Source organism: Chelonia mydas, chromosome 3 (genome assembly GCF_015237465.2).
Source record: "Chelonia mydas isolate rCheMyd1 chromosome 3, rCheMyd1.pri.v2, whole genome shotgun sequence".
NCBI classification, from domain to species: Eukaryota; Metazoa; Chordata; order Testudines; family Cheloniidae; genus Chelonia; species Chelonia mydas.
In genome coordinates, this window is record NC_057851.1 from 182,222,223 (window position 1) to 182,248,562 (window position 26,340).

Genomic DNA, 26,340 nt, shown 5'->3' on the forward strand with positions numbered 1-26,340 from the left:
GAAAAGAAAAGGCTACTATTGATTTCAGTGGGTTTAAGATTGTGGTCCTACCTAGAAGAGTCTATTTCCCTCCCATTATATGCTACTAGTTTGTTCCCTCCTACTCTCATGCAAGTTGTACAGCTGACCCATCTTCCCTGACAATAGTACAGGGAACTGTGACAGTCTTTTAGCTTCAGCAATTTGAGGAGACAAGGAGAACAGCATGACACATTTGGGGCTTTTGACTTGTATTGGTTCTTTTATTTAGGAAGCCTTTCACTCCAAAGAAACCCCAAACAAACATTTCCAGTGCTCTTTCAACAGTGCACTACTGATCTTGCTGTAATCTATTCTTCCCAAACTAACTTTCCAAATGATCTACTGCCCCACTCAAATCTAAGATGGATTCATACTCCCTTCAATATAGTTCTGTTTGTACTCAGTAAGTACAGCCCACTAGAGATGGGAAATAACTTACAATGAAATATTAACTTTATACATTTCACCACGTTTCTGCTCAGATTGTCCATGAACAGATTGTGATTTTTCTCAAATACATCCATTATTTGAAATTATTCACAGAGTATTTTTGATGAGTAATACTTGATATGTAGCTAGTTCTAAAGCAGGTCATTGTGAGTTTAAAATATTCAAAATTCAAGCTGTTTTAAATGTATACATTGGTTATATGGGATTGTTTCTTTTCCCTGATTGGATGAGCGGGACTATTAAAGTGAGCTTTCTTGTGAGAAAAGTTAACTACGAGTTACCCACATTAACTAATTCAGCATTTGTTGTCTGCAAATATTTTTTTGACATTCATGGTTTCTGTGAACATTCTGGCCAGTTTACTTGTTCTGTAGACTGTCTCCAGACGGTGAATGTAAAAGAGTTATGAACCCAGCCAGAGATAATTCATTTAAAATTTAAAACAAAAATTTGTTGAATTTGTTTTGTTTTGTTCTGTTAAACATATATTTGTCCAGACAAATTATGAAGCCTTTATTTATACTGGTGAATACAAGAGCTGAGAGCTTTTTTTTCAGCACATAGTAGATTAGCCAAAAATGCATTTGTCAGGACACTGAAACTGTACGCAAATTCAGATCAAATCTGACAAATAGTTTCAGCTGAAGAAACCCTATGGACTTTTTAAAATAAAAAAGCCAAAATGCTTCATTCTGGTTCTTTCAAAAGGAAACGTTTCAACTTTTTGTTTAAATAGCATGTTTCATTTAGAAATTTACCTATTTTTTTAAATAGAAAAAACACCCAAAATGAAAAACAAAACAAAACAAATTAACTTGAGCACAAACAAAATGTTTTGTTTGTTTTAAATGATTTTTTTCACTTCCCCCCTCCCATTTCAGTGAGAGAAAAAAAATTATCAGTTTTGCTCTGAACCAAACAGAATGTGGGGGGTGGGGAGGGGATTTTACCATTCGGAACTGAAACCAAAATATCATTTATTTGCTCTAGTGAGTACTTACATACTCAAGTAGCCCTATTGGTGCCTGTGGGACTTCCTGCATGATAACCGTTCACCATTGTGAGTCAAAGCTCCACAATCTTTCCCTTTGTTTAGATTTAAAACAAGCAATGAGCCAAAATGTGAACCTTGAATTCAAACTCCATCAAATTTGAGTATGTAAAGCAGCAATTGATAACTGACCAAAAGAGGCAATCAGGCAGTCAGGCAAACTGAGTCCTCTAGTTTATTTTTGAATGAGATACAATGCTGGAGGGGGTGTCTGTTTTTAGGTGTTAATGAAGCCCAGAGTGGCAGAAATCTGGCAAGATCATGATCCAGTGAAATTATCAGCCAAGATCTAACAAGAACAGTTTGCAAGATTTCCACATCATTTAATATGAACCTGAACTCTAGCCTTGATTTAGGTATGATCACAAGACTTTACCTAAACCAAATCCAACCCCAAATTTGGCCCATCGCTTTGTAGCAGAAGGCTTTTCAGAATCTTATGTAAATGAAAACATTTTTCTAATTTAAAAGTCTAGTGTCCACAACTTTAATCATGGCTACACATCTTCCATGACTGTATGAGTGGTAAGTTCAGTCTCTAGGACTGCCCATCTGGTGCCTCTCACAGGTAATAAATTCACTTTGTTAAGGAGAAAAACACGAGTCCCCCAAACAGATAACCAAACTAAGACAAAAAATTCTTCCTTTGTCAGACCAGATAATCGCCTGCGGAAAGATCTGAAGAGTGCATGCTCATTAAAGTTTACTTCTGAACTAGTGCTGAAGTCTTTATAAAAGAAAATATTTGAAATGTCTTTTTGAGTGTGTATGTGTGTGTGTGTTTGTGTGTGAAAATTGCAGTTTCTCAAGAGTCACCTTAAAATAAATTCACAAACATTTGAGCGTGGTATTCAGTTACATTTTTTTTAAAAGTGATTTCCAGATAGAATTACCCTGAGAAGCTAATATTGTGCCTCTCTAATGCTGGTTCAAGTAAGGTGATGAGACCTGATGAGTTTGCTCTTCCAAAAAACAGCACAAGCTTTCAGATGAGGAAAGAAGGTGTTATCTGATCCATTTGTTTTTGGGCCTCTTAGCCAAGTGGGTATTCACCCACGAAAGCTCATGCTCCAATACATCTGTTAGTCTATAAGGCGCCACAGGACTCTTTGCCACTTTTACAGATCCAGACTAACATGGCTACCCCTCTGAAGCTTAGCCAGGTATGTGCATGCATGCTCAAAATGGACATTTCTCTGAAATGATGGCTAACTTAATCCTGTTGGTTTTAGTCATGGCCTGTCTTAGCAATAGTGGAAAGAAAGTTCAGCTCAAAGAGAGGTTTTTTTATTAGAGGAAAGAAGGACACACTCTGCCTTTTAAAGAAGTTTTCCTACTGCGGGCAGCATCCCACTATGACTCACCATTGCTCCTTTCCCCCCTGCAATGCCTTGCGGAATTCTGCTGAATTGCTTCTTATGCCTGTACTGGTTCTGTGATGGTGCCTCACTACAGCCGTATATTGGGATCCTGCAATGTCACAGGAAGCTCCTCCAGGTCACAGGAGACTAGTGCTGGCTCCTATTATAGCTCCTGCAGCAGCAGCCCAGTGGCTGAAGCAGAAGAGGCTTTGGCACTTTCAGCCTGCCCATACTTCTCAGGTGGCTCTTATCCTGGTAGTTGGGGGCACCCCGTTAGCTCATGGTACACCCCCTGCTGCATTTCTGTGGTCCAAACATCCCTGTCAGAATACTGTGAACGGTTTGTGGTGCAGCAGAGGTCTGTCATGCGACTCCTTACTGCCTCTCTTTAAGACATGTACTGGCTTTAGCTGTAGTGGTGATGATGAAACCATCCTATCTATTTTCCTCTCTTTTTCTTGTCACTTCTACATTTTGTTCGTGGATGGATGTAGCCTGAAAAGGATCTCCAGAAGGACTATTCCCTTCTACCATATGAATGTCTTCAGCCAGAGTGTAGTCTCTCAATGGGCATATATTGGCCACAGCCCCTTCCAACCTCAATTTGGTGATCAACTAATCTCTCTGCATGTGAACAAAAATTTGCCCTTTAACAGAGGGTTTGCTCTTAATGAGAACCTAACAGATATATAGTTGATGTCCACAGTCACAACACAAGAGGACGTAGTGCTCTTGTAAACTAAAGCTGGAGCACTGGAGGAGTGTTTGCTGCCCGCAACCTCAAATCTTTAATGGGATTATCTAGCGTACACCCGTAATCCTGTGCACTTTCTCATTGACTTCCCACACTCTGTGATTTTGTGGAGTCAGACTCAGTCAATGGGACTCTGCATGGAAATAAGGGTCCCTGCTAGCATATCCCGTTGCAGGATTGGTGACTAAAAAGAGAGTTTTGATAATAACATTAAATTTAGTTAATTCTCTAGGATTCTGGCAGATGGATGTTGTGGGAAGTGAAATGACATTCAGACGGAGGTACATAATACACAAAATGAAATTCAGAATGCTGAAAATCAGAACATTCTTGCATTTAGTTTCAAATTCTTAATCAGTCTCTTTAGCATCCAATTTCTATGTTTAAAAGCAGATCATTTTGAATGAAAATGATTTCATTTAGGGAAAGTGTTTGTCTGAGTGGAAGTGTTTTCAATAAAGGAAGTGTGCAATATTTCACAATATCCAATGTTTTCATAGCTAAATTACCATTTTAATGAAACATTCAAATTCAGGGATATGACAATAACATGAAAAATTGTGGAAATTTTTGTGAAACTTTTTTTTTAATTTTACTGTTAGACAACCTTTATTATGGGGTCATGAAAAAATATTTGCTGATGTCAGAACTTCTGAAAAACAAATAAACACCAAATCAAAACAAAAAACAACAACAACAACCTGAGGGAGGTCGAACGTTCATTAGCTCCAAGCAACTATTTGGAAGACCCACCAATATTGGAATAAATATAAAAATCTCATGTCAACTAACAGCATTACTTATTTACACAGTATCTGTTTATTTTTGACTTTCAAATTCTTGCCTGTTAAGCAAACGTCAGTTCAGCTGGTTTATATGACAGAGTCAGAGCAACTGAGATGTTGCAGAGTTCTGAAAAAAATAATTCTAAAGGGCCAAGAGAAACAAACAAAATGTATTTGTGATAATGCCTAACCTTAGACATATTGTCTGTGAAGCCGGAAGACTCATATATTGAATCTATGATAAGGATGGTGATAACTATTAGAACTGTGCTGAACTACTGTGAAACAATTCAGATAGTCAGCAAACAGCGTTAATTACTAGTCTGGGAAAATGATGTGTAATTTACTGCCCACCATGGGCTTCTACCTAAAAATAAGCTTTTTTTTTTTTTAAGGACTTGCATGTGAGTGCAGAATACCTGATGCAATTATGTGCAGAGAAGACATTCAGATGTGCTTCCATAAATGCACTTCTGCTTCTCAATTACTGCTTCAGTATCTTCATAAAGCCTTTGGTAGAAACAATAGTCTTCATTTAATCCAGAATGGTGAATAACCACTAGACCACATGTAGGACCTGTTATCCCAAGTGCCTTGATCTGTGGGTAGCACAATAAAAGTGAGAAAATAAAATACAGTGAGGCTTCCACTGATAATTACAGAGACACATGGCAAGTGAAAACCTCTTAAGTGAATAGAATGGCCTGAAAACTCTTTACATATCAATGTAAATTAACTAAGGTTTCAGAGTAGCAGCCGTGTTAGTCTGTATTCTCAAAAAGAAAAGGAGTACTTGTGGCACCTTAGAGACTAACCAATTTATTTGAGCATAAGCTTTCGTGAGCTACAGCTCATTTCATCACGAAAGCTTATGCTCAGATAAATTGGTTAGTCTCTCAGGTGCCACAAGTACTCCTTTTCTTTTTTCAATGAACTAAGAAACTTTGAAACTCCACCTCTAAGCAGGAAGATAAAAGCTCCCTAAAAAACGCAATGAATTCAGTTTGTTAAAGTCAAGGCATTAATCTTTTTGACATGGAAGACGTAAACCAAATGTTTAAATGAAATGACAGCCTCAGGTTAACAGTCACCGACTGAGCTACAGAACAACCTCCCCACACATTTTCAGATCATTGAAGAAGACCCCTGCTGGTTCTCAAGGAAAACTAACTTGCAGGAGCAAAATAAATACTGGCATTGCGGCACAACAGCTGAAACATGCAAGCACAGATGTGTAGTATTGTCAGCTTTTAAAATCAGATAAGGAGTATTCAGACATAATCACTTTAGTGTCTGGGCCTCATTGCATGCTACAGAGCTACCCAAGTATGGCCCTACAGACACATGCAGTGTGTGTTCTGTCTAAACGGCAACAAGCTGATGGGATTTCATAACATTATTGTTATGTCTAGATAGGCTAATGTTTGTGTAATTTAGCTGTGACTTTGAAATAGCTTTAGAACTTGGGACACAAATGAAGTTTTATGTTTAGTTGTCAATAATATTATATCTACTGTATGTCAATAATTCCCAGTAAATGCACAAGTCTAAGTGTCTTCCTTCAGACGTGTGCCTTGTAATACTACCTGAGGGGTGCTATAATTACTCTGAAGTGAACTGCCTGTCATATCTTGTTGCTTATACACTAAACAGTTGCATTCATAAGGATTAACGGTCTTCGGGAATGCTGTGCTGCAAGAGGCAGTGCGCCAAACAAAACAGACTAGGAGTGCACGCATGTTGTTATGCAAGATCGGTTGTTCGAGTAAATCTAGCAGTTTCCTCATGTCTGTCATTGCGGTTGCCCATCATAATAGTGGGTCTGCTACAGGGCTCCTCCATCACTGTCCCATTAAAATGTATGTACCCACACCTTTAAAAAGACATGGCCTTGGGCATGCATTGAAGTGTGGCACACAAGGGGTTATTAACATCTGGTTTCAGACAAGACACTTCTAAAAGTGCAAAGATTGTGTATTTAACCTTAAAGAAATATGGCTCACTGATTCTGTGGTAGTCCTGTTAAGACATACAAGGTATTTCAGCCAGGGACAATTTAAGTTACACACACTACATGATTGTAAGTAAAGAAATATTGTTGTTGGGTTTTTTGGGGGGGGTAAGGGGGGGAGGAAATCTGAGTATTTTTTTAGGTCTAATTTATGGCTGAGCAGCTCCATTTTAGTTACTTCATGAGAATATTTTAAACCAAGCCGGCATAATATTAAAATAACTTAACATATATGTAAAATTTATGAGAGCATGTCAGGTGTAATGCTTGATAAAGTAAGTTTAATGCTTCAGAATTTATTTTTCTTCAGGCAGGAAAAGCTGAATTCTGCAATTCTAGGTTGCAGTATAATTTTATAAATTCTTTTTCATTACACCATTCTTTTATTAATGACATCCAGCCCAATTTAAGTAAAAGAGGTAAATTTCTAAAGAATTTGTGGAAAGTACCTAGCATGTTAGAAGACAGGAGTGCATTCTTGCAAGTGTAATAACAGGAGAATTTTTCTGTGTGTTCATATTATACATCCAATCTCATAAAGAGACATGAAAGAAATCCATCTGCAGCAAACTTTGTATGTGTGTCTCTTCAGTGTGGTCTTTCTGCTGGAAATGCTGCAACATTCTGTGAACAAATAAAAGGTTTTGTAGCTGACAGGAGCTGTACATCACTTTGAACACTCGTCATTTACTATGGGTGTGTTGTGTTGTTACATTGTGTGACACTCCATATTATCGTGACAGGACTAAATGACAAAGTCCCAGCTCTCTACTGAAAATTCAGAGCATCTTATTTCCATTTTCTGCCTGCTCACGTACTGATATTCCAGGTGAACTAATTCAGTGGATCAGCAGAGCAGCAATGGGAAATATGTGCATACTTCTCAATGGCACTGTATTAAAGATACAGCACATCAGTGATATTAGATCTGAATTTACCTCCATCAAACAGAAACCTAGCATTAGCTCATTATTCTGTTACAGGGTGATACCAGAAATGTTGAATTTTGAAATAATTATAGAAGAAAATTGTACTTGGTAATAGTCACTTTCCATCACTATTATTCCTTCCCTTTGAGGATTGCAAAGGCCTTTATAAACATTAAATAATCTAGCTTTATCATGCTCCTATAAGGGGCAATGGAAAACTAGTATTCCCCCTTTATGGATGAGGCAGTGAGAGAGAGAGAATGATTTGCCCAAGGTCACATACCAAGTCTGCGAACAGGTGGGAATAGAACTCCGTTCTGTGCCTTAGCCACAAGATTGCCATTCCTACCAAAAAAGACCCTGCATTCCATCCAATTTCAAACTTCTCTGTTGTTTACTTCCCTAGATTTTAAGACTTTACCAGGATTTTGAGTTATTAATATCGATGAAGATTTGTGTCAGACTGATTACAGCCAGTTTGCAAATATTTTCATTCATGACACACCAAATGTCCTAGCTTTACTGAACAGAGCATTTCCAAACAACCATGGCATTCTGAAATAAAGTTGGAAATGAGGAAGTGTCTGATTTGATATTCATGACTTCTCCAGCCTCTTTTTCTGTGTTGCCCCTGAAAGAGGAAGATAATGCAATGGTTTTGTTAACCTTTACTATAATAACCTTTTTTGCTCCTGCTAGTTGATTGGATTGACTATTACCACACAATTCTTAAATGGCATTCCAACAACATTCTCAGTGTGCTCTGATTAGTTATCATGTCCATGAAATTCAAATCTGGCCAATTAACTTGTGTATACCTGTTGCCTCTCCTATTATCATGTAATTACTCTAAAAAGATATCAAACAGAAGGATAGCTTCATATTCAGGTGCCAACTTAATGTCATTTGTGCATACTTTTGTATTCTATCTCTTTTCCTATATATATTTTCCAGGAGTCTAACGTATAAAGTCTGTGTCTTCTGATACAATACCTCTCTCATATGTGTCTCTCCAAAATCACTCTGAATCAATAAATTGCCCACCTTCCTTGTACAGTATTTGTAGAGGTTCAAAGACAGGACCATTACTGTTAAGGTTGAATTGTCAGGAGTGGGATGAGAATATTCATGTTGAAGTACTATATAAAGATATATTCAGAGATTCTGAGGAATTCCTTGTGATATCAACAAGTCTATAAATTGAACCTTTTGTGGAATTTGGGTTGAAATTTCCAAAGTCTTTCATTCACAATTTTTCACATACATTTGCACACACTTAATATATGGTATGTACACAATACCAAAGGCCTTATCCAAAGCCTACTGAAGTCAATGAAAAGACAGCATTGTGTCAAGCCCCTATCGAGAGGCACACGTTGTCAGTCTGATACCTAACTTGCCATAAAGATACACAAATTCCACACACATTGTTTATTTATAAAGCACGCATCTTTAGGTGCTCTTCTAAAAATGAAAAACAGGACAATTCAACAGTTCAAAACACTATACCTGAACATATTTGCCCACAACTTCTTATAATTGCACAAGAAAGATATTCTGAAATCCAATATTGCCCATCCAAGCATGCCTTAGCCCCTTAATCAACACCCTCAACCCAAAATGCATTATTCTTAGGTGCTCAGCTACTACAGTGATAGACATTAGATTATTGCACATTCTAAAACCTCAACAATCCAGCCCCGACAATATTCATGCTCATATACTGAATTAAACAACAGTCAGTCCATTCCAAGTGCTCACAGTTCCTGGGAATGAACTCTACGTAAATGTGGAATAGCTGTATGGCTATTCGGGTGCTCTGCTGGGTCAAGGTAAAATCAAATCCCTATTTTTTAATAAACTTGTAATCATCACAGTATGTTTGGACTATTTGGAATTTTCATGACAAAGATATAGAGAGGGAAAGAGAGGGAGAGTGTGGTTTTCCATGTGATACCACCTGTCCATTAATGTTGCAAGATGATACAATTTTCCAAAAATGTCTCAGCATGCATGTGTTGTATTACATTAGGAAAAGAGTATCTTCTACTAAAGCACTGGATAGTATTCAATACACTGAGTATGATGCAAATTTAACTTAAATGGTAAGCCATGTTCTAGCATAAATATCAAATGATTTACATCTTCTGATTGGTGTTTGTGTTCTGAATAAGATTAGACAATAGGTATATATGCATGTATGTATGTATTGTATTGGAATAATGCTTAATAGCTCCAGTCATGCTTAGGACCCAACTGTGCGAGGTGCTGTACAAACACTGAACAAACAGGTGGCTCTTGCCCAAAAGCAATGGTACAATAATTGTCAGCATACAATAAGTAGATACCATTTTGACATGGGTGCTCTTGATGGAACTTAAGTAGGCAACTTAAATTAGATGAAAGGTTGTACTTACTGTGTGCAATACCAATTCATTGTGACTCTTAGTGTAAACTGGGTTGGGGCAGAGAGGCAATAAGGGTTGAGCTGGGGTTATGGGTTTCTTTTCTTTTTTCCTTTATTGTGGGGGAAGTTTGAGTTGGGATTAAATGAGGAGAAAAGTGATGGTTAACTGAAAAGAAAGTAAAAAATATCATTATTTTTATCCTTCTTTTATGTAGGCTGGTTCTTTGCATATGGTACTTCATACTCCCGTGCAACTTTATCATATGTGGATATGTTATAATATTAAATTCTGAACTATTAGCAAAATCTCACCATTCTCTGTCCTTAACTAATGAACCTTGTGCATTTTTTTACCTATATCTTTACCTGGTTTAAGGAGTAAACAAGTATTTTAAAACAATTAAAATCAAAGCGAGTCTAGCTTTCCATATATTGTACCAAGAGTTATCTTTTAAAAATGTCTTTTTATTTGCAGGGATTGTTTTAGGTCTTTGTGACATGATTGACACTGAGCTGAGAAGGAGGACATGCACACTTCCGTCTAATAATGTGTGACAGGAGAGACGCAAAGAAGACAGGAAGAAGGGGATAAAGCTGTGGACAGGGGTAATACTGACATTCCTTCAAACCTAGTATCATAGTGTTCCTTCTAAATTATCCTGCTTTCTTTTGTATCCTGCTCTTTTGGCATTAACTCTGCTTTGACGTTTTTCTGGTCATTCCATAATACTCCTTCTGTGTATGGAGAGCACTGACAAAGGTAATCTCTGAAACATCAAATAAAGACAATCTAACTAATCTGTCCTTGAACAATGCAAGTTCAGGATACTTAATCCAAAATACATAAATCTCCTTCTGAAGAAGTGCGTGTGCTGTTTACTACTTCAGCCAGTTTAAAATGTGTTTCTTTGCTTAACATTATGAATAACAATATTAAAAAGATTGCTGAGGGCTCCCTAGCCTAGAACATGGTCACTTAGGATGACCAGGTGGAACCCAGTCAGGTAAAGTAACATCTGCCTTAAACTTTTGTCCAGAAATATGCTTTACCTTTTTAATGATTTTGATTTATTTTGTAGTACCTCTGCATATTCTGTCAAAGGATAGAAGCAGAATTGGTCTGATATAACAGTGAGAAGACTGTTCTCACTTACACCTGGTTGCTATAGTCATAAGAGGGAGTTCCAGCAACTGGGGATAGCCAGATCCTGCGGTGACTGCACCCAACCTGGGAATTCCTGTATGTACACAGATGGAATCCTCAGATGCCCAGTTAAGCCTCTTAAGCCACTGTGACCCAGGAGGGTATGGCATATTGCTGCTACACTGATGGTATGCCACACTGGGCTTCCCTTTGCACCACTAGAGCCATGGGAAGGGGAGAGTGACCCCGAATCTGCCCAGAAGTCTCGAGTTTAGTGCCTCAGTCCTGTACTTAGTTTGTTACTTTGTTCCTGGTCATTGAAAAGAGGAAGGGAGTGTGCTTTTTTAGAGCAAGAAGAATAGAGGGGTAGACAGACAGATGGGCCACATAAGCAGCAGGCACACAAACAGTGTGTTCAACAGGGCAGAAGCTTTGGGCTGTGAGACCCTCTCGCCATGTCTTGGTGTTCGTAGAAGGAGATTGCAATCTATACAACAGCCCAAGAAGCTCCTGAAAATAAGCATGTCTGCAATTTAATAACACCATTTTTTTAAAAAAACCCAAACTCCATTTTTTCTAATGTTCATTAAGAGAAAGAAGGCAGAGAGCTATGGGGCAACAGTCAGCATACAATTCATTACCACTGCTGGAAAACACAGCTAAACAGTCATGTATTTATTTTTCTGTATGTGTAATTGGTGGGGGAGAATGTAAATTCTCTGGCACTATGATGGAGCCTGAAGAAAGCCTGTGCTCCACAACCCTCATGGTCCAGATGTGAAAACACCCCACAAATTCCAATAAAATGAAAAATAGAAATAAATACTTTAACTATCTGGTGTAGGATTTGAATGGCTTTCTGAATCGGTAAGTGCTTATCATATGTCTTTGTTATTTCTACACTCTGTAATGTTGGCTCTCTGAAAGTCAGAGACAAAGTAAGATAGATACTACAAGTAGCAGAGAGACTGCACTGAGAAACCAAGTATCTGTAGTAGATCCAGATTTATGGTAGATGATGGCAGTAAAGTGAAAGCAAAACTACTTGTCGTGTTTGCAATGTTGCCCATTACTGTGTTTGCCCTTTTTTCTTGGTTAGCTAAAGCGGAAAAAAAAGGAAAAGTGTTGCTTATACATAGTGTTAAGAGACACTTTTTGACAGTAAGGTCAATCAGACTAGTTTACCTAGTTGAGGTGTTTATGGAAAAATAACTCAATGTCTTTAAGGAATGGTTAGCTACATTTATGAGAAAGGTGTGTGTTGAATCCTTCCAGCTTCATAGAACTCTTGGCCAAGACGACCCAGGAGGCCCCTCTGAGTCTATCAACTGTGGTTGCATGATTGATGCTTTCTTTTACAGTATTTTCAAAATACAAAGCACTGTTATAACCTTTAATGTAATACACAATGTAACTTCAATGCAATATCTTCCAGTAAATGGCTATCCAGCAGCACAGAATTCTTGTGCCCTGGGAAGAAAACAAGGAAAAATAGCAATGCAGTTTTCCTGCAAAGGCACAACATTTAAGGTATTTCCTCCTATTGGGCATAGATTGTGCATCCCTTACTCATGCTGGCAGATGCTTATCCCACGTGAGTAGCCCGACTCAGGCCAATGCATCAGTGTCAATAAAGGTTGCCCAATCTGGCCCTTCATTAGGTATTTCCAGAAGAGCTTACAATTTAGTAGGTAGTTTCCAGGGACAGGTCCTCCACCCTAAAGAGTTCATATACATAAGATGGATCCTCCAGGACTCTTTGGCTTTGGGAGGAAAAGTAGCCGAGTGGTCAGGGCACTAGACTAGGAATTGGGAGATCTGGGTTCAAGTCCCTGCTTTGCATCAGACTTCCTGTGTGACCTTGGGCAAGTCACTTAGCTTCTTCATATCTCAGTTCCCCATCTGCAACACAGATAGTACGGAAATGAGGGACAAATATGTGCCCAAAGCTGAACTGACCACCTGAGGATTCTAGCTGTGTACAAGAACTCCCTGTGCTATACAGCATATGTAGTATCACCTTTGCTTTCTCTTACTGTGATGCAGGAGGACTGCCGGCATCTGCAGCTATCAGGATGGGCCAAATGGAGTGGTGATCAGCTGGTGTAATGCAGAGCAGCCTGAAGGCAGTAATGAGGAATTGCAGATTGGAAGCAACATATCTATGCATCCACTAATATGGGGGGGGGATGTGGGAGGGGATGAAATTGCCACCCACTATATTCTCGAGCAATTCTTTGACTAACAAAGGGTTTGTACAGTGTAAGGGTATAAAAAACATAAGTGTGAAAAGAGGACAAGGATGGATGTTTTGTTACTGAAACTTCCATGAATAGAGTCTTTGTACCATTCTGATACCATTCAAGAAGGTCTCACAACTGACCATCAGATAAAGCAAAATCCCAAGCAAAGAAACAAACACAGACTCCAGAATATGACACTTCCAGAACACTTTTCTGAGAGTGAGGGAACTGCTGGGCAGAATATTGTTAGAGGACCCTTACATTAACTATATTAAGGACTCTGAGGAATAGATCCTTGGCAACATTTTCTCCTACTTGAATCAAAGATACCTCCTCACAGCCAGCTATTCTCCCACAGGGAGTGGCTACCAAAGAGCACTGAAGATAGATCCTCCTGAGAATGAAGGTCTGGCAAGTCAGAGAGGATTAGTGAAGTACCTGCACATGTGTCATTAGGGGACAGGAAGAAAAATGTGAGGGGAAAAACTTACAAAAAAGGTTTTAAAAAACCACTTATGAAGGTGAGTTATTGCAGCCAGAGTGGGAGACTGGGATCAGATGTTTTAATATCCTTCTTGCCTAATTCATAACATGGATTTAAAAATCTTAATTAAACTCTGAGGCTCCAACCATGAAGTCTGGTCTGCAGGATCCAAGGGACACAGAGACCAAGATTATGGTGCCTTTCAGAGTGAATCATCACAGTCACCATCTTGGAACCTCCATGTTGGGAGGAGAAACCACAACAACCACTAGCTCTTTCTTTCTAGCATGACAGGCCAGATTTTTAAACACACTGTTTGCCATTTCCCTGTCTGATAATTTTGTGGAAATAGTCGGGTGTCTCCATAGCTCATTGTGCCTTATTTTGTTAACATTTTTCCTATTTCACCTCACTCCTGCCCCCCCATTGAAATTCTGTCAAAATTTTTACATTTGAAAAATTTAAACCAGCTCTAATCATGATGTTGTTGCTGCTTCTCTTTATCCCCTTCTTTATCCCCGTGTCATATCTGGAGTAACATGCTGACTTGGATGGCTGCTTTCTCCAAAGCTGATTTTGCATCAAGTGGAGGTTTAAAAGCCAATTTGGCTAGTGATCTCTGTTATCATACAGAGCAATTTGTGACATGAAGATTTAGTTTACTTCTATACAGTATAGAGAATTCCTAGTGACAAGCAGCTCTCCAGTCTATGTATTCACCAGCTGGATTTTACCCGGAAATCAGGGTCAGTACAAGGTCGGAGTGTTGAGTCTTTCTTGGGCTGATCCTTCCGAATGTCTGAGAGGGCTGAAATGTTTGAAAGTAAAATATTCTTGTTTCATTAAGGTGTTGAGTTTATGTCAGAATCATAAAAAATGATGTCAACTAAATCTTCCAACTTTCTCACCTGAGGTCTTGGTTTTTTAATATAAGAACACAGATCTGAAGAACTAGGTTCATCCTTGCTTCTCCTGTACTGTAAGTCAGACAATTAACTGCTTTAATGCCCCTGTCTCTCTGGAATTTTCCTGTCAAAAGAATTTGTACTTTGTTCAAATTTCATATGAATGTTCCACTTTCGCTTTTAGAAGCTATAGATACTTAAAGTCTCTTCTGGGCAATGCAGGGTGTTGGGGGATGATATCTTGGGTAATCTTCAGATAAAGGGCTAAGGAAGCTATGAAGGAAAATGGTATTTACCCACCAGGTAGCTACCTGCAGTCTTTCTCCATCTTCTTAGTGGCTGCCCAGCTCTGTGCAGCCAGAAGGGGCACGGTCAGAAAAGAGTGAAGAAGTTGGAGAACAGCCACTCAGCATGGCAGGCTCTGTCAGGGCAATGTAAGTTATGATTCGTGATTAGGCTGTGCATCAAGTGTAGACCCAGCCATTGAAAGCACAGCACTTGTGCAAGCACTGCACTTCTGGAAGTCTCTCAGCTACTGTGCTGATGAAGACTGTGTAAGGACTAGACTACAATATTGCCATGACCGACTGGTAGGTGGCTGTGAGTGGATGTTCCCAATGGCCAGACAACTGCCAACACAATATTGCCATTTCCTGTAGAACTCCACATAATTAATGTGAGAAATTATGTCCATGTCCCCTAGTCCTAAGGGGACAATGTAGTGGCCAACAGCTCTTTCAATGCTGCATAAGGTTGGAGAAGTATGCTTGTTTTCTCTGCCATTTACATGCTTAAGGGGGAGTGTTTGTCCCTAAATCAGAACTGTTTTAAACTTTCTCCTAGCTGTAAAGGATACAGTAATATGATACATTGTTACTCAAAGCAAGGGGATGCTGTGATACAAATGTAATTGTTTTTTCTGTCTGTTTTATACAGTGTCAAAAATGTCCAAGTGCTTCCAGAACGTGGTTTTGTGTATCTGCAACAATGACAATGCATGTAAAAGTGGAATCTCATCCATTTGTTGGGCTGGCTGCCAGACTAGCAGCACAAACATGTGGCTGGGGAAAAGATCCTGTTAATATTCATCTGATAACTGACTTGTTGAGAGAGTGGGAAAATTAGGCTATATTCTTTTAGGACAGTTAAACCACATGTGCCTAAAACTCAAGGAAGACCGGTAAACAATGAGAGAGGACATACTTCTCCCCATATCCCCCCCACACATTCACACACAACCTATGACAGTTTTGGGGGCTTCTGATTTTCATAAAGTGTTATCTGCTGAAAAATAATTTCTACAGCTGAGCTACCTCTCTGACTCCTGGACCTTTGCTCTCTGCAGCTTTATTGTCAAGGCATTCAGATACCATAGAGATGAAGAATGTAGATAGACTCACAGTCCATGGATCTATTGACGGCACTGTTCCCTCTAAGCTGTGCGCATGGGCACGTGCACACAGATCCTAAATCCTGCGCACATGGCGAAACACCCCGCGCACAAAAATTTGCACAGAAGTACAACAATTTGCGCAGAAGAAATTTTTTGCGCACACGGCCTGTCAAAAATTAGAGGGACCATTGATTGATGGACAACCACTTTAAACAGGAAAAAAGGGGGGAGGGTAGATATGCCATGTTAAAGATACATAAGTAAAAAAGATAAAAACTCATGGATGTACTTGAAATTCCACCATCCTTGGCTGTTTGGAAGAGGGATGGATAGCCATAACCTAGATTGTAGCTTATTTGGGGCAAGAGAATGTGTTTCCTAGTTTCCAGTCAATGGGTAAGTCACTTGAAATAATAATAAGCATCATGTGTAAATAATAACAATAATAATAACACCCAGCCTGACAACAGACTTCTTCCAGGCCAGTCTGATGCTACTCTAAAACCAACCACAACATAGAGTGAAAATAAAAATACTATGCACATACAATAGCTACTTATAATGATCTCAAAGGATTTTACAAGCATTAATTAATCTACCCAACCAAAACGTTATACAGCAGGTGGGTATCATTGTGTCCATTTTATTGATGGGAACAGACACCTTAAGGTTATATACAGTTAGCCAGGTACAATGCCTAACCTCAGGCTTTAGACCAATGAGTGAAAGGAGATAAGGGGGCTCACTTTGATCCTGAGGACTGTGTCCAAAATCTCGGGATTTTTTGGTGGTACTGTAACAGAGTGTCACAGTGTACCACTTCCTGAGGTTTTGCAACAGGAAGGGTGATGCTGAATAGAAAAGAAGAGCAACAGCAAAATGAATCCTATCTTGCAGATTGCAAAGAAGATTCTTGTTGAATGTTTGCACCCCTTCATTACTCAAATTCACCTGAGGCAAGAGAGAATGTTGTTTTCCTGATTTTAAATAAATCATGGCAAGTCCAATGCAGTGCAGTGCTGAGCTCCTTCAACACCCACTGGAGAGCACTTGGTATTTTGCAAGATCAATCCTTTGATGTTAATTGTTTTTTTTTATGACCCCCTCCCACTGACCACCACCACCACCAAAATTCTAGAAAGGATTCCATGAAGGGGGGAAGGGTCGTAATTCAGAGGCAGAGCAGAGACTACAACCCAGGAGTTTAGGCTACCAGCCCCCTGCTGTAACTGATAAATGATGCTTGTTAAGAGTAAACAAAACTGGGGGATGCAGAATAGAAGTATGTTCATACATCTGCCATCCTAGTAATTCTGCAGGCATACTTTTACTGTTCAATGCACTCTATGTTTGTTTGAAGAAACAATGAGTTTCAGAAAAGAGAAAAATAAGAACTTTAAGGATAACCAGAACCCTGACTACATACTTTACCATAGGCAATGTAGAATAAGCTTCTGTACTCTTTATTTTTAACACTTCAGATATGTAATTTAATGTGGGTCTAATGACAGTCTTGAACATACAGCTTTAATTGAACTTGTACAAGCTCTGGACTGTGACAAGAACTCACAAGCTACCAGCGGGGCTGTCCATTTTCCCTGCCTCTGCAAGGAAAAGAAAAGGAGGAAAAAAGAAAAAAAAACCCTCTTGAACTTATGTTGCTATTGATGTGTAATATACAATAAAAAAACAGTTAAATTTCAATTACCCACAGGTAATTATAATTTTATTGTTTGACTATAGTAGGGGGATTTTTATAATTCCCTAGACTAATAATTTTCTATAATTTTACAGGTTGTCAAATAAACTATTAAAGATTATCTTTGAAAAGGATTCTGCAATTGTAAGGACATATCATACTGTTCATGTACATTATTAGTAATTAGAGATCCCTGGATAGTGAAATGTCTGCACTGTATGCTAGCTGCTGGATACCATATTTTCTCACAGCCTCCTGTAATCTTGAACCAACGCTTTCAAACTTCTCATCCAATGCAACCATTGTAGTGGAATCACATCCAAACTTTTATTAATATTCACGGAGTCTTATTAAGCAATTCTGGTGTGTTCGATAAGTTCCATCTGTGCTTCTTGATGTAAAAGGGTAATAGCAAAGGCAAACAATTCCACCCCAACTCAGTGGAAACAGGGCCCAAAGGACTGATTGTGATCACAGCTGGGGGCAGAGAGCAAAGCTCACTGTGAATGGGGGAGGGGTAGAAGGGGGAGCTACTGAGACTTGGTGGGGAATGCCCTGTGCCCTTTCCTCATGGCAGCTGGTGGTCTGTGCTCCCGACACCCTATCCTTGGCAGCTGGTGCCCTGTGTGCCTATATCCCCTTGCCCCTCACACCCCGCTCAGGAGCTGGTGCCTTGTCCCCTGCCCCAATCTGGTCACTGTCACATGTGTTCTGAATCCTGCCCCTCTCCCAGACCATGTGTCGTTGCCAGATGTGTGCTACCTACTCTTCAGCATCTGGCACAATCTTGTGCATCTTGGTGGCCACACCCAGACCCTCTTCCAGGTCCCACTCTCACCTCTGCGAGATATTATGGGGACAGAAAACAATGGGGAGAGGGGCTGGAAACATAATCAGCCTCTTCATATTTCCAGTGTGATGGCATTAGCCCCTCTTGTCCCCCCATTTCTGCCACCCTTGGCTCACAGTCACACCAGTGTGAGTCAGGACTACCACCAATGAAATCACTGGCCCAAACACAGATGGTTAGTGGATATGGTTCATTCTGAGCATAGATGGATACATTATTTTACCAATAACCCACCTCGTCATAGGAAAATTCCAATATTCATTGATACAAATTGCAAATATAGTTGGACTACCTTAAAATCTGCATTTGCTCTGAGTGAAAACCCTCCAGCAGGCAGAATGGTTTGTAATAGAATAGCAGTTTCTCCAGCTGGAGATACTGCATTGGTGCCCTTCATGCATGGGGAGTTCCTGCAGCGGGGGTGGGGGGGAAGGGGGGTGGTGTTATTATTATTTGTGTTTCATAATGCCAGGGTAGATTAGAGCTCAGGGTTACAGTCAGTCTTGGCAGTAGAGTAGCAGCAAGAGTGACTTGAATTGCTGAACACAGTATCCAGCCAGCCAGAATCAGAAATTCTGGGGTTTTCCTGGCCCAGTCACCTGGAAGTTTGCGTCCGAAGTGACAAGGAGAGGTCATTCTGTGCAACATTGTGACATTCATAACTAAACCTCCAGATAATTTTGCCTTCTGCTCTAGTGCCCCCATTACCCAGTGATATTGCAGACATCTAGCGAGTGGACAGCAAATGTTCCAGTTTCTCTCCTTTGAGTAGAAAAATCAAATAACCAGCAATCACCAGTGAGAATACCCTGCCTCTGTATGTGTATTGTCTTGCAAGTGGTGATAGTTAGCCTGACTCCTTCAAGGCTGTATTGGAGTACTAGGACAGGGTGGTAGGACGAAGAGGAGAATCCACTACATCATATACGCTCTACAAATAGGGACTGCCTCAGAGGGCAGTAAAAGTGAAATATTGCTCAAGGGACTAAAGAGTTCCTGAGATTATTGGTATATTGCCCGAGGAGCCATCAAAGGCACTATTTTTACCTGATGACAATTTTTTTTACAGCTACTGCCCCTGGAGACAGTCATTATTTGTTTTATTAGCCTCTTTGGTTGTTATGTGCTGAAGCTCCTATGCTGAGGGGAACTTCAACGCAGAAAGATTTCTTTATGTGCTGAAATCTCTCTGAGCAGAGGGATTTCAGTGCCTGAAGATTTTGATGTAGAAAATGTTATGGGTCTGATTTTTCATGGGGCCTCCACCCTGCCTCCATTTGTCCATGTGCCATTTTGCACATCTGTCTAAGTGCACACACACACATAGATACATACGCACACAGTTATCAATCTTCACATGAAAATGTTAGATGTGGTCATTAGGATACAGACCAGAGGCCTGCTCCTGGGGCATGCCAGGGCTGCACTCTGTGCAACTCAGAAGGGTGTGTTTACAAAGATGCTTTTAAGCCACCTTTTATGTCCTGCCCCCACTCCTCCAAGCGGCTATTCTAGCAGCTGGACCTTGCCAGAGTGCTGGGGCACTCAGGCCATGCTTCATACACCAAGAGAGGGGGGCGGCATAAATCTCCCAGCTGGGGATTTCCTTTGCACAGGGGCGATGTGGAGGGGTTGGACTGAGCTGCTTTTAAGGCTGTACTGAGCTAATGGAGCACCACAGAGCAGCTGTAGAGCAGGGAAGGATGAGAGCTATTGGACTATTGCTCTCTACCTCCTCTAAGGAAGACAACAGCCTCACTTTTAATTGATCAGCTTTCTTATCAAAATCCAAGGGTACAATATAGATATACATCGAATTGATACATTTTATTGTGTGTATAAATAAATAGAAGTACACCATATAATGTGTTGGGGGTGGGGGAGGTGAATGCCATATCATAAACAGCACATCTCTAAGATGAATTTCAATTTTTTTGCCTTCTATGACTACCTCCCTGCAATCTCCATTGGGCTGCACCTCACATTCCAGGAATTTGGCATTTAGAATAAATACACACATGAAAACACACACACACACACAGAGCATTAAATATCCTTGAAGATACATTGATACTATTTTTGTTGGATAACATATGATACCGCTACACAATATATCTCTCTTTTTCTCTTTCTCTCTAATTTTTCTAGATATGACTATGTTCCCCCTCAACACATGTCCTGTCACAAGTGGAACCTCAGAGACATCACTGGTGAAACAGTCTCACAATTGGCTATTGAGGCAATTAAAAAAAATAGAATTAAGTGATAAAATTAAAGCCCTGCTTTCCCCAGGTCTGTCATATGAATACAAATATTGTCAGTTCCCATTATTATTAATTAATATAATTATTAATATTCCTAATCCCTGCACATTTTATTGAAAAGTTACCCTCAGCTCAGGAATATAATTGTTAAATCAAGGAAATGGTAAGTAGCAGCTAAGCAAGTCTAATGTATTAATAACAAATGGCAGTTTATCCAAGGATTAGACTTTTACCAATATATAATCACCTCTTCGTTTGTTCATACATAAAATATCTTCCACCTATTCCAATTCCTGATTATTTATCCTTGCAATATATGGTTTTCAATAATTTTAAAAGAAGATCGTAAATAAATATTCTTAGCTGTTGCCTGCTTTACTTCAAGATAAGTCATTGTGAAAAGAGTTATGTGCCCTAACCTGAAGGCAATGTCAGGATCAATTATCTCACCCCGGAAGACCTAATGCAAGATACTTTTGTGATCAGAATAATATGTGTAACATCATAAAGCTTTTGTTTTAATGTCAAGGAAAACAAATCCACTTTCTCTAGATTACCTGACACATTGTCTCTCCGTTCTGAATGTCACGGATTATTCTAATAATAAATAGAATCAGTTGCTGTCCATCTGAGCAGGTTTTCCTGGTGTAACATAATTTCCAGTCCCTAGTGGAAATGGAAGTGGGCTGGAGCTATTTTCTAGCATTCTTTGTCATCTTATCTGCTTTCTCAGTAGATTGGCAATTCACTTCTTACAGTAAGTTGTCTGCTTCATGGAAGTATTCACTAGTAGAATGTAATGTAGCTATATAGAAAAAAACAGAATAAGCAAAAAGTGCTTTGCTTTAAGGAGGTTTTATTGTTTGAAGGCTCAGATGATCATCTTAATATCATTTAATCAATGTTAATTTTATGTTATTATGTATTATTACCAATTTGTGTTGGTTATCTTAAGAGAACTGTTAATATTGGTCGGGTGACCAGATAGTAACTGTGAAATAACAAGACTGGGGGTGGGGGGTAATGGGCGCCTATATAAGAAAAAGTCCCAAAAAACAGGACTGTCCCTTCAAAAACGGGACAGCTGGTCACCCTAAATATTGGTCATGTGCTATTTGTTATAAAAGAAGCAACATGAAAGTCTGTTCACTACGGATATGTACCTTTATCTGCTACTAATTTGACAAGGTACCACATTAAATAACCAATATAAGATATAAAGTCTAGGACCTTCCACGGAAAACAGTATGCTCTTCTTCTTCTTTTTTTTTTATGGCTACCTTCTGTGATAAGGAGTCACTGTCTAGGTTTCTATTGATAACAGACCCTAACTCACTGAAGTGGATGAAATGACCAACGACCCATTCACTGCTGGGTGGAATGCAAATAGTCACTTGAAGTTTTGACGGTTTGGGTTCAAAAGTGTCCAAGTTCCAGGACATAGTGTCATTCCAAGTTTAAATCTCTGCATGCTTGTCCAAGTTCAGGATTAAAGCACACTGTGTGTGCAAAGCGCTTCTTTTGGTGTTCATTCCCGTTTTCTTGTGTATAACTATACCACATGACAATGAACGCTGTCAAGTGCAGGAATTTCTCCAGATTAAAACACACCTGCCACTAAGTCCAGACAACAAGTGATCCCCTGCCAAAGGGCCTGGCAGTGAAGTCTTTATTCCATATTGTAAGTGCATCAGAACCCTTGTGGTGAATTATCACTGACTCTGGCAGTACTGAAATATCATCCGTAGTGGGATGTGGATATCTCCATCATGCAGAAAACAAAACTAATGCACAGTGGTGTGAAACACTGGTTCGAGTTCCTCATTTCTTGAGAACATGATCAAAGGGGACTAAAACCACTGATATAGTCTGTCCAACCATAGCATCAGCCTAGTGAGACAATCTCTTCACCCACTTCCATCTTTTCACCAATTCTTTGTCATGTAAAGGAAGGGCAATTTGGGGAAAGGTAGGGGAGGGGGAGAGAGACAGGAAATCTTTAATCTACTCTCTCTTCTGTGTCTCCTCAAATATATGGCGCTTGTCAACTTTCATTAAACATGAGCAACACAAAAACTTAATGATATACCCTCCAGTTAAAAAGCCAACAGAAACAAAGCTTAGACCATTTCCCTGTGTGAGCAAGGATAATCACAAATAATAATTATTGCATGAATACAGGTCCATAAAACACCATGAAAGGATCTCTGTAGCTATAAATTTAGACAGAAAACAAACAAAGTAAAATGTATATTCGGAAAATCAAATGTATTCAGCCATTCAGTACAGGTCTCGGTAGTATCTATGGGTGAAATCCTGTCTCCATTGAAGTGTATGGGAGTTTTGTCATTGACTTCAGTTGGGACAACGATTTCCTTACATGTATTCAGCTATTGGACATATTTATTCAATAGCTGACTATAGTCCACTGTATAACCCACGAGAAAAAGGAAACGTACCCACATGTGGAACCCTCAGCTACAGTTGGTCAGAAAAAATTTATTTCTACATACATTTTGGAGTTTTTCCTAAAAACTCAAAAACTGAAGTATCTGAACATGGAAAGATTTCTGCCAAAGACCAAGAGATTCTGGCTGAAAACCTTTGGGTTTTGGCTGAGATATTTTGATGAAAAAACAAAATTTTCTGTGAAAAGCTGACATTTTTACCAAAAGATTCATTTAGTCAGAAACTCAATTTTCCACTAAAAACTCTTTCAACAGAAAATTTTCAACCAGCTCTATCCTTTGCCTGTTGTGTTGTTATTATTAATTACTATTAATTATTATTATTTGTATTCCATTAGTGCCGACTGTCCTCAACTGAGTTTGGGACCCCATTGTAGCAAGATACTGTGCTAGCCCAGAGTAAGAAACAATCTCTGCCCCAGTATCTTACATTCTAAGGAAAACAATCCCATTCTTAAGTCCATTAGGTGTTTTGCTGAATAGAGATGCTTTCCTGAATGGGGACCGGAACAGAGAACAGAAAGGGGGAAACAGAGGCACAGACAGTAAAGTGGCTTTCCTAAAGTCACATTGCAGATCAGTGGCAGAGCTGGGGTTAGAAAGCAGAGCTCTTAACTCCCCATTTATGTCCTCTATTCACTGGGCCACACTGCTTCTTAAGTAACAGCTTAGTAGTTTGCTCTTTGCTGTGGGGCAGTAGAAAACACCCTTTCAGGCAGGCCAGGCTGGGAAGCAGTGATTGCTTCCATAATGAAGAATCATTTTTGCTGCTTTTGACAAAACATGAACACAGTGAGTTAACCAGATCAAGTGAATTAACAAGATAAAGAAAGATGGCAATGGATTAACTTGAACATTGACTAACAGCTATTACATACTACTCTACTGCATTTCCCCCCCTAACTAGACCGTCCCCAGCCTGTATTGCTTTACAGATCAGTCAAATGTCAACTAGTGATCTAATGGGAATTTTATGGGTTAAGTACATACAACCTTTGTTAAACACAATAGTGCAAATTGTGGACTTTAGCCAAAGTCTTTGTGGACTGTGTCACTATGGCACAATAGTCACCTTTTCTGTACATGCTACACTGTGCCCTAATTGATCCTGCCAGTCTTTACTGGGTTAGTGCAGGTCCAGTGAACTCCAGGCCAGCCAGCTGCTGGCTCTTCTGTCCATCTCTGTCACTAATACTTGTGTCCACTGGCCCAACAGAAGTTACAAATAACTGTAGACCCCCCCCCCCCCCAAAAAATAAATAAAAATTGGAAGCCCTTTTAAAATATCCGGCCCTAAAGGTACTTTTCAAAAACATGAAAGGATGATCCTTGTGGTCCACTCAACACTCCCTCTCGTCCTAAAACAGGCCCTAATGTTGATGGCTTAATATGAGCGACTTTGGAGAACAAGAGCAGTTGCTCCCTGTGCCTGCGTTCTCATTGCACTGACGGTATCTAATCCATTGCTTTGTAACGTGCTTGGGATACCCCCAGTATGGAAGGGGCTCCGTGAACTCATACTCTTAGTCATTCCTTTCTTAATAGCTGTCAATTCTCATTAGGTGCATCTAAAGTTATCTGGTGTGGCAAATCTGCATCTACTGATGATGTGAATGCAAAGGCGGACAGGTCCTTACTCCCATTAGAGGATTCTTTTTATCTTCCCGAGGATTAACGCAATCAAAAGCAAATCTCAGGGACAAAAGTAGAGATGGACAAATCAACAGCAGGAATCATCCACAATCTTGGCCCATCTACATGAGCTTGATGGGAAGACGTTCTCAACACCTGCTGCGGGAGTGATGAGGCACCTCTTTGATACAGGTTTAAGTAACTCGGTGTTTCTTCCAATAATTGTAGTAATATCAATGTATACTTGGAAAAGGACCAGGAACAAGGGGAATAATGTTTGACCGCAGATATAAGATCCACTATGTGCCTTTTTTCCAAAATCTACTGCTGGTTTGTAATCAGTCCTGCTTTTGCTGCTCATTTCATCCATATGTACAATGAATCACATTCCATCACGTCAATCAGATTTCCAGTGCACCAGATACACACTAACTGATATTCTGTTGTAACAGTCACAAAATCAGTGGTCTGATATTGCAAGTGCACAGTACCCACCTTTTCACTGAACTTAGTGGGAGTTTCAGGTGCTCAGCCCCTCTGAAAATCCAACCCAGAGGTCACTTTTTGTGTCTTGTGGCTTTGTACACTGACTGTTCTTTTCATAGTTCCATTTCTTAGTCTGCTATGTACCATAAATAAAAATACATAGGCCTCTGACCATTGTTAAGCTTGTAATTCAATCCTAGTGTCCTGATAATATATCTAAATGGATCAAGCTTCACTCTCTCAATTTGCTATGTTTATCAGGACCTCTCAGTAGAATTACACCCTAGTAATGGCTACACGCCCATGTGTTATCCTCTCTGTAATGAAAAATAATAATAATAATCTACTCCAGCTTTCATGGTGACAGTAACATTTGAATAGGCCCCCTCGCTATTCTTATTGTATACAGTTCTTATATCAAAGTGCTTTCTCCCCCTCATTCATCTTAAGAGCAAAACCCTGCTTCTCACTCAGACACACTCTAATCTTTCCATTTCTATTACAATACTTCATTAATTTGGACTACCCCATTGCTTCACAGCTTTGAAAAAGAACAGAAATGAAGAACACTTGAATTTGATGTAACCTTTGCTAGGGAGGTGCTGTTTCTCTAAATATTTTAGATATTTCTCTCCATCTAGTGCACCATCATGTTTCAGTTCCCAAGAGCTATAGATATTTATTCAGTATCCTCCTACCTCCACCATCATAAATATCTCTCTCATAACAAATAGCTCACTCTGAACATTACTTGTCACTGAAAAGGATCTTCAAGAAGCATACGCTTTGCAATATGGGGTATCCCCAGCTCTGTTGCAGGCACTTTATAGAGTTTTACTGAATCAGTCTCATTCAATTTAGAGGATAAGTATATGTCATCTTAATAGTTTTACCACTTCTTATTGCAAATGTCTGACTGCTTGTGCTGCATACTTAGAGACTCACTGTTCCATTGCCTCTTCAAATGAATACTACTACTTAGACATAGAGAAAGATGTGTGCC

At 39.5% G+C, this 26,340-nt stretch overlaps 1 long non-coding RNA gene across 4 annotated transcripts in view; it reads left to right on the forward strand.

Annotated features, from left to right (window-relative positions):
- Positions 1-17,687, forward strand: part of LOC114019481 — a 48,875-nt gene extending 31,188 nt beyond the window's left edge. For 2 of the 4 annotated variants that reach the window (XR_005224925.2, XR_005224923.2), the window contains 2 exons: positions 10,245-10,375; positions 12,960-13,272. This is a non-coding gene — a long non-coding RNA (uncharacterized LOC114019481). Of the gene's footprint in view, positions 1-10,244; positions 10,376-12,959; positions 13,273-13,514; positions 13,932-15,481 lie in introns of those variants that run through there. The other 2 variants (XR_006289914.1, XR_005224924.2) reach the window with 2 other exon arrangements.
- The last annotated feature ends 8,653 nt before the right edge of the window (positions 17,688-26,340 follow it).